This window comes from Elaeis guineensis, chromosome 6 (genome assembly GCF_000442705.2).
Source record: "Elaeis guineensis isolate ETL-2024a chromosome 6, EG11, whole genome shotgun sequence".
NCBI lineage: Eukaryota > Viridiplantae > Streptophyta > Magnoliopsida > Arecales > Arecaceae > Elaeis > Elaeis guineensis.
The window spans coordinates 91,412,495-91,426,369 of record NC_025998.2 but is presented as its reverse complement, the minus strand read 5'-3'; positions in this window follow the sequence as shown (position 1 = coordinate 91,426,369).

Genomic DNA, 13,875 nt, shown 5'->3' with positions numbered 1-13,875 from the left:
AATAAATCCATATATAAGAGCTCTAAAGGTCTAGAAGTTGAAATAGTATTTTTGGATTTAAATGATACTCTAGTTTGTTTACCTAATTGGCATGCATCACAAATTCTATCCTTTTCAAAATTCAGTTTTGGCAAACCGATAACTAAATCCTTTTTAATTAATTTTGAAAGAGAATGCATGCTAATATGTGCAAGTCTATGATGCCATAGCCAACTAGTCTCATTTATTTTAGTATTTAAAGAAACTAGGCATTGCATGTCTAATTTAGTTAAATCATTCAAGTCTACCATATAAACATTGCCATGCCTATGTCCTATAAATTTAATGCCATCATTAATAGGACTCGTCACAATGCAAACAGATGATTCAAAACTTACTTTATACCCTTTATCACAGAATTGACTAATGCTAAGTAAGTTATGCTTTAAACCTTTAACTAATAAAACATTCTCAATGTATTTGGAGGGAGTGATACCAATGTTACCTATCCCGATGATCTTTCCTTTGCCATTATCTCCAAAGGTGACCATCCCTCCATCCTTAGCATCAAGTGTGATGAATTGTGATTCATCACCAGTCATATGTCTCGAGCATCCGCTGTCAAGATACCATTTTCTGTTTCCTTCTTGGGATGCTAGACACACCTGCAAGCACAGATCAAGTTTCTGTCTTAGGTACCCAAGCTTTCTTGGGTCCTTTTAGGTTAGTCAGAATGGTTCCTTTTGGAATCCATATTTTCTTTGTGTTTGCATATTTGTTAATAAGACATGTGTATGATTTATGTCCTATTCTTCCACATTTAAAACAAGTAATATTTGTAGACTTGTTACTTGAATAAATATCCTTCAGAAATTTTTGTTTCTTCAGGGGTTTATAACCAAGTCCAGCTTTATCATATATAGCTTTCTGATTTTCAAGGATCATATTTAGTTTGTTTGAACTTAAGGTGAACTTATCTACTATAGATTTCAGCTTGTTCATTTCATCCTTTAAGTTTTGATTTTCTTGAATCAAGGTGAATTTTTCAATTGAAAGATTTTCAGCTTGTTTCACTAAGGACTGATTTTCTAATTTCAGCTCTTTGTTTTTCTTCCCTAGTTTCTTTAATTCATCAATTGAATCATAGAATGCTTCATGCAATTCTTCAAAAGTAAATTCACTAGTGGATTCAGAAGTTACCTCATTTTCATGTGCCATCAGGCATAGGTTGGCTTATTCTGTTGAGGTTTCCTCGTCGGAGCTTGAGTCATCACTCGCACTCCAGGTAGCCATCATTGCCTTCTTTTTGAACTTCTTTGGACCTTTCTTCAATTGTGGACATTCGGATCTGAAATATCCTGGCTTCTTGCACTCGTAGCATATAGGGGATTGATCTTTCTCCTTTTCTTTGCTTTGATCCCCTTTTGTGAATTTTTTTCTCATCCCCTGTTTCCTTTTTCTTAGAAGCTTCTTAAATTTCTGGGTGATGAGAGCCATCTCCTCATCCTGATCTTCATCTTCAGAGTCATCCATTTCATAATCAGGTGAAGTTGTGAATTTGAGGGCAATGGTTCTTTTCTTTTTGACTTCATCCTCTTGATGTTGCTTCATGCTAAGTTCATGAGTTATCAAGGATCTAAGAAGCTCTTCTAGAGGTAGAGTGTTCAAGTCCTTTGCTTCTTGGATGGCAGTCACCTTGGCTTCCCAAGTTCTTGGCAGTGACCTGAGAATCTTCCTTACAAGTTCACTGTTAGTATAAGATTTGCCAAGACTCTTTAAACCATTGATTATATCAGTAAAATGAGTAAACATAGCAGTTATGGACTCATCATGCTCTATTTTGAACAATTCATATTTATGTACAAGCATGTTTATTTTAGACTCTTTTACTTGATTTGTTCCCTCATGGGTGACTTCTAACCTATTCCATATTTCTTTAGCAGATGCACAAGTAGAAATACGATTAAATTCACTAGCATCTAGTACACAAAAAAGAACATTCATGACTTTGGCATTTAATTGTGCCAATTTCTTGTCAACCTCATCCCATTCTTTCTCAGGTTTGGTTGACTCCTCACCATCTATTATCTTGGTGGGTGTGTGAGGACCATTCACTATGATACTCCACATATCATAGTCGAGTGCTTGTATGAAAATCTTCATCCGAGCTTTTCAATAGGTGTAATTAGACCCATTGAAAAGTGGAGGTCGGTTTGTTGATTGCCCCTCGGCTAGAGAAGTTCCAACATGGGTTGCCATAGATCTTTGGCTCTTTGATTGTTAGATCAAAGAAGGGCTAGAGCATCGGCTCTGATACCACTTGTTGCCCAGCTATGCAACCCAAGAGGGGGGGTGAATTGGGTTTCTAAAAAATTTTAAGCCCAACAGATTACTTATGAAGATCAAAACAAAGACTTTAATTCAATATTAATTACCTAAAGCAGGATTGCAAGGATATAATAAAGAAATAAGATAAAGCGATAAAGCACACCACAAACATAAAGATTTATAGTGGTTCGGTGCTAACCTTGCACCTACATCCACTCCCCAAGATCCCACTTGGGAATTTCAATCCACTATCCTTTGTATTCAACCCGAATACAAAACGTCGGAAACTCCGACACTAGCTATCCCAAGCTAGATCACTTGTTTTTCGGGTACAAGTAAACACAAAACACTCCGATTTCAGGTTCGGATCAACCTTTCCTTGTTTTGAAAATCCTCCAAACACAAGAACAAAAACTCACAAAGAGTAAGAGTATTTAGAGCACAGATTAATACAATAACAGCTCCTTAAATGAGCAAATATAACAATAAAAGCTTTACTCAAATGAAGAACCCCTTTTTCGAATTTTCTCAAAGTGGATGAACGCTTGAATGCTTGAGAAGAGGTTGATTGTTGATTGAAGATCTCTTGAAAGCTTTGAACGATCTCTAGATCAAGATTGAAACAATAGGCGTGAAGAATTCTCTCCTTGAAAGATCTAGCTTTTCTCTTTCACAATCTCTCTGGTATATTGTGGATCCTCTCTCTTTTTCTCTTTGGATTTTTCGTTGATCTCAGGCTTTTTCTTGCAAATTTCGGATCCTTTCTTCTATTCTTCTCTTTTCCTCTCTTTCTCTTCTATTTTGATTTCACGTTTGATCCGCTATTTAATCTGCAATTTCTTTCATCATTTAAAGCATTTTGTAGCATTAGAAGCAAGAGAAAATAATTTAGATAGATAAAGAGCCGTTAGAGGATTTTTAGGAAGCATAAATGGCAATTAAAATGGGCAAAAAAATAGCCATTGCTGATATTTCCCGTCGCAGGGGTCGACTCATGAGTCGACTCATGCTTCAGGGGTCGACTCATGAGTCGACCTCTGTTGCAAAAACCAGAGAATGCGTTTCTGGAAATTCTTGGCTCAAATTAGCAGGGGTCGACTCATGAGTCGACTCATGCCTTGTAGGTCGACTCATGAGTCGACTCACAGATCGTGCCAAGCCAGAAAACTAGCGTGCCAAGGAGAATTTTTGCGTGCCAATCAGCTCACAGTGCCATGAGTTGACTCATGAGTCGACTCATGCACTTCAAACCTTTATAACTTCAAAAATATAAGTCCAAACACAATGAAAATTTCACCAATAGATTTCAAATCATTTGTTCTACCAAATGGTACTATCAAATTAGGATTTTAGTGAAATTATGATTTTGCCCTTGAAGAGCATAAGGACTTTTTCATTTTAAAATTATTTGTATCCCTTCAATCTGCTTTGTAATCATCAAAATCAATCTAGGAGCAACATATGAAAACTATATCCGCATGGGTTCTAAGGATGTTGTTCTACACATTCGACCTATCCGGTCGTCGGGTACCATTGCTAGATGGTCACTTCGATTGGTATAGAAATTTATTCCTATGCTACCGGCTTAGGTTCGGACCTATGAGGTCATACACATTAGAGTTCATAATCCGATCGGATGGTTGATCAACGATTAAGAATCATTCTAGGGTTAAATGATCAATACGATTGACATTTAACCCAGTGCAAGTATTGCAGGAGGATCGATTAGTAATTCGATTGCTAATTGACTTAATTTGATTAAGTCAATGGACTGAGATTAAGTCTAATTAAATATGATTTAATTAGATTTATTTTGGGCTTGATTAGATCAAGTCCAATTGGTTTATTGGATAAGCCAAGTGCAAGGAAAAACTAGTCCTAGTTCAACTAGGACTTGGGTCAATCTAATTTCTAATTTGATTAGAAAATTAAATCAGATTTAAATCTAATTTAATCTGATTAAATTAGGTTCTTAATTGGGTTAAGACCTATTTTAATTAGGTTGATCTAATTTTGATTTAATTTGGTTTGAAAAACCAAATTAAAACAAGTCATAGGACAGAATCCTAGTAAGACTAGGATTCCACCTTGCGCCACATAATCCTTCTCCACGCCCTCTCTCTTATTCAACGCCAATCTCCACTTATTTTGTGTGACAAAAGCCCTCTCCCAGATCTCTCCCACATTCACAAAAGGTCTCCTCTCTTCTTTCTTACATGGAAGGTGGTTTGGATCAAATCTAAAAGGAATAAGTTTGGATTTCGAATTCTATGAGATAGAGTTTTAGAAATCCAAAACTCTTTCAATTTTGCACCGAATTTATCCAAATTTTTTTTGGAATTTTTGTGGCTTTTAGGGTATACATTGTTCACCTTTTTCTGGTGATCCATGCATGAAAATATGAAGGAGGTGCTCAAGAGTTGGGCGTCCCTTAACTTGCCATGTTTGGATAAGCCTTGACTAGGTGTTTGACCTAGACAAGGACTCTATCATATCTCTCTATATAAGATGAGTTTCTTCATAAAAGTTTAGGAGAAGTCAGAGATTTGAGAAACCTTTGTTCCATCCAAAAATTAGAGAGAAATACCTTTGGGTCGTGGAGATATAAAAGACGCAAGTTTGGATGTCTAGAGAGAAAAACGTGAAGAAGAAGAGGGTCTTCTTCTAGGGTTTTTGTTTTCATATCTTTCCTCCCTCCATCTTGAGTTTCCTGAGAGCGTCTCAAATCTGAAACTCCTCTTTCTACTTTCCATCTTTGGAAGAATCCAAATCAAAAAGAAGGAGGCACCTGATCAACCATCAAAGAAGGATCAGCGCAGTACTAGCATACTGTGCTGATTTCCTGAAGCAGGACTTCTGATCGAGATTCGTGGGCTCGTGTGGATGACTCCTAGAGGCCGGATGCGTGTGCGGCTTGCAACATCATCCTCAAGCCCAGATCAATAAGGTTAGAACGTCTAACTTGCAAGGTAATAGATCTGATCTATTGTTTAATACATACATTAGATGTAGTATAGAAACATGTTGATATGATCAACATGTAGTTCATGCTATATTTATATATTTTAATTTCTGATTTAATGCTATGTAATAATCATGTTATAGGATCTTAGATCTAGGGATTTTCTAATTTTAGAAAATAAATTTTGATTTATTTTAGTCTTCCGCTGTATGATCTTGAAAAAGCTTCAAGATCTAACCCTGAAATCCTAGATAAAGTTCCTACATGAAGTCCGGCTCCCGTAGGAGTCCGGACTAAGTCTGCTTGCAATTGAAGTTGAGGGCGAAGTCCGGCTCCCGTAGGAGTCCGGATGAAGTCTACCTATAATTGAAGTCGTGGGCGAAGTCCGGCTCCCGTAGGAGTCCGGACTAAGTCTGCCTGCAATTGAAGTTGAGGGTGAAGTCCGGCTCCCGTAGGAGTCCGGATGAAGTCTACCTATAATTGAAATCATGGGCGAAGTCTGACTCTCGTAGGAGTCCGGACTAAGTCTGCCTGCAGCTGGAGTCGGGGATGAGGTCTGGCTCCTGTAGGAGTCTGGACGAGGCCTTCTTGCAACTGGAGTTGGGGGCGAAGTCCGGCTCCGTAGGAGTCCGGACGAAGTCTACCTGTAGTCGGAGTCGGGGATGAGGTCCGGCTCCCGTAGGAGTCCGGATGAGGCCTTCCTGCAGCTGGAGTTGGGGGCGAAGTCTGGCTCCCGTAGGAGTCTGGATGAAGTCCACCTGCAATTGAAGTTGAGGGCGAAGTCCGGCTCCCGTAGGAGTCCGGATGAAGTCTACCTGTAATTGAAGTCGTGGGCGAAGTCCGGCTCCCGTAGGAGTCCAGACTAAGTCTGCCTGCAATTGAAGTTGAGGATGAAGTCTGGCTCCCGTAGGAGTCCGGACGAAGTCTACCTGTAATTGAAGTCATGGGCGAAGTCCGGCTCCCGTAGGAGTCCGGACTAAGTCTGCCTGCGATTGAAGTTGAGGGCGAAGTCCGGCTCCCATAGGAGTCCGGACGAAGTCTACCTATAATTGAAGTCGTGGACGAAGTCCGGCTCCCGTAGGAGTCCAGACTAAGTCTGCCTGCAATTGAAGTTGAGGGCGAAGTCCGGCTCCCATAGGAGTCCGGACGAAGTTTACCAGCAGTCGAAGTCGGGGATGAAGTCCGGCTCCCGTAGGAGTCCGGATGAAGTCCTCACGCAGTCGAAGTCGGCGAAGTCTGGCTCCCGTAGGAGTCCGTCTGTTGTGAAGAATCTGGTCGACGCTAGTGGGGGTTTATCCGTCGGCAAAACTTTGGAGTGTTGCGAAGGCTCAGCCGCCTGAGAGGTTTGAAGAGATGTTGTCAGAGGTCGGAAGTCGGTTGGACCCCCGGAGGGTCACTCCTATCATGAACTTCGGTTGGGGGGTATTTTATACCCAACACCAGTCCCTCTACTTTCGAGTTCGAATTTCGAATGAAGGAAGTACAGAGAAGTTTTCGCAGCTGAAGTTGTCCCCTTGAATCGCGTGCACGATCGCCCCCAGATGTTTTGGCATTAAATGCGCGCGTGCTGGAGTCTTTTCGAATCGGAGCGATTCGAAGGGACCTTTCGAAATTTTTGCTGGTACGTTGGCCCAGATACAGTGTAGTAATGGCTCTGTTAGCTGTCAGCCGCTTTTACCCACTTGCTGTGGCGAGTGGGACACGTGTCGAGCGCGGATCGATCTGGGGAGATTCGCGATCATTATGGCTCCGGATCCCAGGGTCTATTTAAACCCGCCCTTCTGTCTTTAGGGGCCCTATTCCGCCTGAGAGTTCATCGGTATCTGTCTTTTCTTCGAGAGCCCTGACCCTCCTTGGCGTCTTCCTTGGCCCTAGGCGTCCTTCGAGTCATCCCTGTCCTCGCCCCTTAGCATCCTTCAGAGCGATCTCGGTTAGTCCCGGAATCTTTGTTTTTCTTCTTGCCATTTAGGGGCCTTTTCTCCTTCATTTTTCTTCTGTCCCATTCCTCTGGTTTGGTCTCCCGCAACCCCTCGTCTCTTGTCCCGCCTGATTTCTCCGGGATCTTTAGGGTCTTCGTTTGAAATCATTCGAAATGTCTTCCGGCACCTCTGCCTCTAGCGGTTTCGGGAGTTCTTCCGCCTCAGCCCCCCAGGACCCCCACTCTGTAGACGAACCCACATCTGGGGCTGGGCTTTGCCCGATTTTTGTGCCAGGTGCCATTCCCTGCTTTCTGACTCCAGATGAACTCCTACTGATAAGGGTTCAGTATGGAGTTCCTCCGGAGTACGATCTGAAGCTTCCTGGCCCCTTCGATCGGGCTAGCACTTCCCCACCCGATCGTTTCTGCCTGTATCAGGAGGCCTTCCGTGCCGGACCCCGGCTTCTGCTTCCGCCCTTTATCGTCGTCCTTTTTCGCTTCTTAGATATCTCTTTAGCTTCAGTTGCTCCGAATTCCTTTAGGTTTTTGATAGGGTTCTTCTCCCTTTGCCACATAGTCGAAGTTCAGCCATCTCTTTCTTTGTTGAGGCATTTTTACACCTTCAAGCGTCACCCTTCGACGAAGGACTGGTGGTATTTCTCCCCCCAGTTTGGCAAGAAGGGGTTGCTGAAAGGTGCTCCCTCTTCAATCCACAACTGGAAGGGAAAATACCTCTTCGTCCACTGCCCGACTTTGAGGCTGGTCCTGCCCCTTTGGGGCTCTCTGAGGGACTCTGTCCGCCGGGCTCCTAGCCTGGGGGAGGACGACCTTCAGGCCGCCCGGAAGCTTCTTGACTATTCTGCTCCTTCCCTTCCCAACCTTCTGAAGGAGCAATTTTTGTTCAACATCGGCTTGAGCCCCTAGGATCCTGCGAGTATTCCATCTTTTCTTTTCTCTTCTTTTCTTTCTTCCATCCTTCTTCTTTTTTTTTTCTCTTTTTTTTTTTTTGCATGTCACTTTTTCCTTTTTCACCCCATCACTGATTTTTGATTTTTTTTTTTTCAGGAATGGACGTCGAAGTAGCACGGATGCTCGCCAGGGGCCTCAAGGACCACAAAAGAAAAGGTGCCGCGGCCTTCGGATCAGCAAAGAAGGCCAGAGTGGAGGAGACGAGCTCGGCCGTGCCTGTCCAGGTGGCCCCCACGATCGATGTTCCTTCGGATGCCGAACCATCGGCTCCCCGGGCCTCTTCAAGGAGTCCCCCCACTAGGGCTCCCATTTCGGGGGTCCGTTCCACGGAGGTGCCCGTAGTCGAGAGGGAGAGGAGAAAGAAGTCGGTGGCCCACAGGGTGAGTAGCCGTCGAGCCGTCATTGAAGAGTCCCTTGGTTCTGAAGAAGAGCCAGAGAATCCCTTCAATGACAGGGACTTGATCAAGCGGTTGATCGACGGCTGCATTCTGCCTGAAGTCGTTGAGAGGATTGATCGCGTCGATCCTGAGCAGCGGGTTTGGGACTCCCTAGGGTCCTTTCTCGAGGTAAACAAATCTTCATTTAATTGGCTTTTCAACCCTTATTTTGATCCCCTAGCCATCCTTGCAGATTGGGCACCAGCTCCTTGCCAATATTGAGGCGACGAACCAGGCGAGGAGGGACGCCATCCAGGCAGAGGAGCATCACCAGGCCGGAATCACCCGTCTCGAAGAGAAGGCAGCCGAGGTAGTCACCCTCCAAGAGGCCCTGGAGAGAGAAAAATAGGCTCGGGAGGAAGAGAAATAGACCTCAGAGGAGACGGTGAGAAAGGCGGAGGCCGAGGTCACCAATTTGGTGGAGCAGATCCTGATCCTGGTCTCAGAGGCTAGGGTTCTTGCGGTGGAGGAGTTCAAGACCTCTACGGAGATGAGGGACCTGAACGTCAGGTTCGGCCAAGAAGCATTCATCAAGGGGTTCGAGCTCTGTCAGGAGAAGATGGTCAGAAAATTTTCTGAGCTCGATCTCAGCTTCTTGGGCGAGGAGTCTGAAGATGAGGCCGGTCCCTCTCCTGCTGCTACTGCTGCCGCAGCCCCCCTTCCAGGGACACCGAGCTCCCCAACTCCTACTACAGAGGTTTGAGACCTCCGACCTTGTATTTTTCTTTTACTACAATTTTTTCTTTCCTTTTTATCTTTAAGAAACATTCAATCAATAAAGTTGAATTTCTCATCGTGGATGGCTTCTCCTCTCTTCCTTCCTCTTTTTTGTTTTTCTTTCTGCGATGAGATGTGCCTTGACGCTTTTGTCTCCCGATGGCAGTGTCCTACCGAAGTGCTTCCCCTGCCCCAGGGGATTCCACTGAAGTCCACGATCCAGCGGCTGAAGAAGAAAGTTCTTCATTTGACAAAAAGGTCGAAGAAGATGGAAGGTGAGCTTCACAGGTTGAGGGAGAGTCATTCTGAAGCCGCCGCGGAGGCCACCCGCTTTCGGAACCTCCATATGAAGGGGATCATGGAGTACAGTCAGAGAAAGACGAACTTCAAGAAGGAGCTCGAGGAACACAAGAAGCACGCCAGCGACCAATCTTGGGCTCAGGCTGCCAAGATCAGTTCTCTCAGAGTGGAGCTGTCGGCTGCCCAGGAGAGGATTGGCCAGCTGGAAGGAAGTTCATCCCGACTTTTGACTCGGGCCGACAGCGATCGGGAGTGGTCGAAGAAGGTCTCCGACCTCCAGCAACAGCTTCAGGATGCCGAGGCGAGCTATGATGCATACCGGGCCGGCTGGCGTAAGCAGGTAGACGAATACAAGAGGAGGCTCAGGATGGCAACCGACGAGGTTGCCCGCCTTCGAAGGTAGCTAGCTGAGGGGGCTCAATCTGCTTCCGCTCGGGATTCCGACGAACTCCAATCCCTAAGAAGGACTGCAGAAGAACTATTCGTCGCTCTTGGGGAGGGAAAGGCCGAGCTGCAGCAGTTGAAGATCCAGCTGGTGTACGAGCAGTCGGCAGTCAAGGACGCTGAGGCGAAATCCGAGGTCCTGAGAAAGAGGCATCGAGAGGTGGAGAACGAAAGCCAGCGACTCCGTCGGATGTTCCAGGACATGCTGCTGAAAAAGAGAGAGCTAGAAGAAGTTGAAAATCTGAGGCAGTCCTTGATAAGGAGTGAAGCAGATAATTCGAGGTCGGAAGGAGCAGAGCTTCCCTAAGGCTCTTTTTGGCCTTCCATCTTTCCATGTATATATTTTCTCTTTTGTTGTTTTGTTTTGTTCTTATGGTTTTGCTTTTCTTCCTTTAGCCTTCTGGGCTTCGTGGTGTATATTTCACAAATGAAATGAAAAGAGAATTTTGTGTTACCTCGTCCACGTATTGTATTAAATTGTCGTCCGCCGAACTTCTTTTATCTTTTGACTTGTTCGACGTTGACGTCGTTTGGAGGTGCCCAGTCATCGCCACGCTGATTTGCTTTTCTTATCGTCCATGGCCGTAGGCTCGAGCTCGATGGTCCGAACTCCGCATTACCTCGAAGGGGTCATTATTTTCTTGACCTGTGTCGAGAGCCTTCTTAGAGATCGGGGATGTTTGGTAGGAACTTCCCATCTTTGTTGAGATGAGGTTCCCTAGATCTTTGGTGTGGCTTATTTTTCATCTGTTGCTGATGTAATTCATCACTTTTCTTTTTAATTTTCCTCCTCTTTTCTGAGTGAGGGTCCTCCCCTTGCTTTTTGTGGGGTCGCGTAGAAGTGTAGAGGTGCCATTGAGGAGACTTTTTCCTTTATCCAATTTTGTTGGGCAGCCAGATTTTTGTCATCGTCAGGATGAGGTTCTCCTTCTGTTCTTGACATAGCTGTGGGGGCACATAAGGATCATTGCAAGGGCCTCTCCCCCCATCCGGTCTACAAGAACCGGATCTTCAACTTTGCTCATATTAGGATGAGATTCTCCTCCTGTTCCTAACATGACTGTGGGGGCACATTAGGGCATTGTAGGGCCTCTCCCTCCATCCGATCTAAAAGAACTGGGCCTTCGACTTTGCTCATGTTAGGACGAGGTTCTCCTCCTGTTCCTAACATGGCTGTGGGAGCACATTAGGGCATTGTAGGGTCTCTCCCCCCATCCGGTCTAAAAGAATCGGGCCTTTGACTTTGCTCATGTTAGGACGAGGTTCTCCTCCTGTTTCTGACATGGCTGTGGGGGCACATTAGGGCATTGTAGGGCCTCTCCCCCCATCCGATCTAAAAGAATCGGGCCTTCAACTTTGCTCATGTTAGGATAAGGTTCTACTCCTGTTCCTAACATGGCCATGGGGGTACCTAAGGGCCGTTATATGGGCCTCTCCCCCAATCTGATCTTAAAATAATCGGACTTTCATTTTATTTATGTTCGGACGAGGTTCTCCTCCTGTTCCTAAGATGGCCATGGGGGTACCTAAGGGTCGTTATATGGACCTCTCCCTCAATCCGATCTTAAAATAATCAGATTTTTATTTTACTTATGTTAGGATGAGGTTCTCCTCCTGTTCCTAACATGGCCATGGGGGCACCTAAGGACTGTTATATGGGCCTCTCCCCCAATCCGATCTTAAAATAATTGGACTTTCATTTTATTTATGTTAGGATGAGGTTCTCCTCCTGTTTCTAACATGGCCATGGGGGCACCTAAGGGCCGTTATATGGGCCTCTCCCCCAATCCGATCTTAAAATAATCGGACTTTCATTTTACTTATGTTAGGACAAGGTTCTCCTCCTGTTCCTAATATGGCCATGGGGGCACCTAAGAGCCGTTATATGGGCCTCTCCCCCAATCCAATCTTAAAATAATCGGACTTTTATTTTACTTATGTTAGGATGAGGTTCTCCTCCTGTTTTTAACATGACCTTGTTTTGATTGTTTGAAGGGGTTATCCCCAGTCATAACAAGCCCATGTCGAAAAGGTAAGACATGCAAAGTCGAAAGGAATTTTGATTCAAAGCAAAGTCGTTAGTAATACATTTACAGGCTTTTCGAGTCCCATGGTCGTGGAAGGTCTGCTCCTCCTTGAGGTCCTCCGATGACGGAGTTGATGATCCCGATTGGAGGTCGATCTCTGGGCTGCTCTTCCCTCCTCGACGGCTCAGGCTGCGGCAGGGCCCGTGGCCAATCTTCTCTACCCTCAGGCCGGCGCCGAATGAACCTATCGAGTCGACCTCGCTGGATGAGCTCCTCGATCTCATCTCGGAGCTGGATGCATTCCTCCGTGTCGTGGCCGTGGTCACGATGGTAGAGGCAGAACTTGTTGGGGTTGCACTTCTCGGGGTGCGTGTGCATCCTCTCTGACCTTGGGAGCTGCTCTCTGACTTTCATCAGCACCTGGGTTTTCGATACGTTGAGGGGGGCATAGCTGCGGAACCTTTTTGGGGGAGAGCCCCACTGAGCTCGGCACTTCGGGCTTCTCTGCCTGCGTGCTCAAGGAGGAGTCTGGATGCACTTGTGCCCGGGAGGAGTTCGAGAACATGGCCGAGCTTCTCTCGACCATTTTTTGACTGCGGGCTTACTTGAGTCTCCCGCCTGCCACTCTCTCGCGGTCTCCTCATCCTTCATCTTGAAGGCTTCTTCCGCTCGGACATACCCTTCGGCCCGAGCCAACAGGTCAGCAAAATCCCTGGGGTACTTCTTTTCCAGGAAGAATAAAAGGTCGTTCTTCTGAAGGCCGCCTTTCAGAGTGGCCATCGCTACCGACTGGTCCAAGTTTCGGACCTCCAGCGCGACGACATTGAAGCGATTGATGTAGGCCCGAATGGACTCCCCCTCCCTCTGCTTGATGTTGATGAGGGACTCCGAACCCTTTCGGGGGCACCGGCTGCTGACAAAATGAGCCACAAATTGGTGGCTCATCTGATCGAAGGAAAAGATGGTATCTGGCTTCAGTGTCGAGTACCAGTTTCTCGCTGCTCCCTTCAAAGTGGATGGAAAGGCTCGGCATAGAATGGCGTCGGGCGCGCCATGAAGCAGCATCATTATCCGAAAGGCCTCCAGGTGGTCAACCAGGTCCAAAGTCCCATCGTAGCTTTCAAACTGGGGGAGCTTGAAGTTCGGCGGGATTGGCTCCTGCATGATCATTTGAGAAAAGGGAGGGTCAGTACAAATGTCCTCACCATAAGCGGGGGTAGCGTGGCGGAGTTCTTCGATCCACCGGTTCATCTTCTAAAGCCTCGGGGGGAGCGTGGCGGAGTTCTTCGATCCGCCGGTTCATCTCCTGAAGCCTCCGATCCAGGAAATCCTCTCGACTACGGGTCTCGAGGGTCTTCTGACAGGATGGAGGTAGAGATCTTTCGGGGGTGGAATCGTGGTCTGATTGGGGGCTTTCCAGCCTTGGATTCATCTTTCCAGGAAAGACTGGGCGGCTGGCCCAAGTGGCCCATCCCACCATCGGATTTTGGAGTTCTGGCGATGCTCTTTCCGGTCGCACTGACACCTGCGGCTGCTGCTGCTGTTGCATGGCCTGCACAGCTTCAGTGAGGCCTCTGACCTGCTGCACCAGTAGGTCGAATTGCTCCATGCCAACCACCGCTGCCGGAGGAGGGGGTAGAGGCTGGGAGACTGGAGGTGAGGCCGGAGCCTAAGATCTGGCCGCAGAGGCCGTGGATCACCGTGTGGATGCTTTGCGGGGAGGCATCGGATGAAGATCAAGTGGGGGAAGGAGGAGTGGATGTCGGAAAAGACGATCGAAGGTGGTCTCGTTGA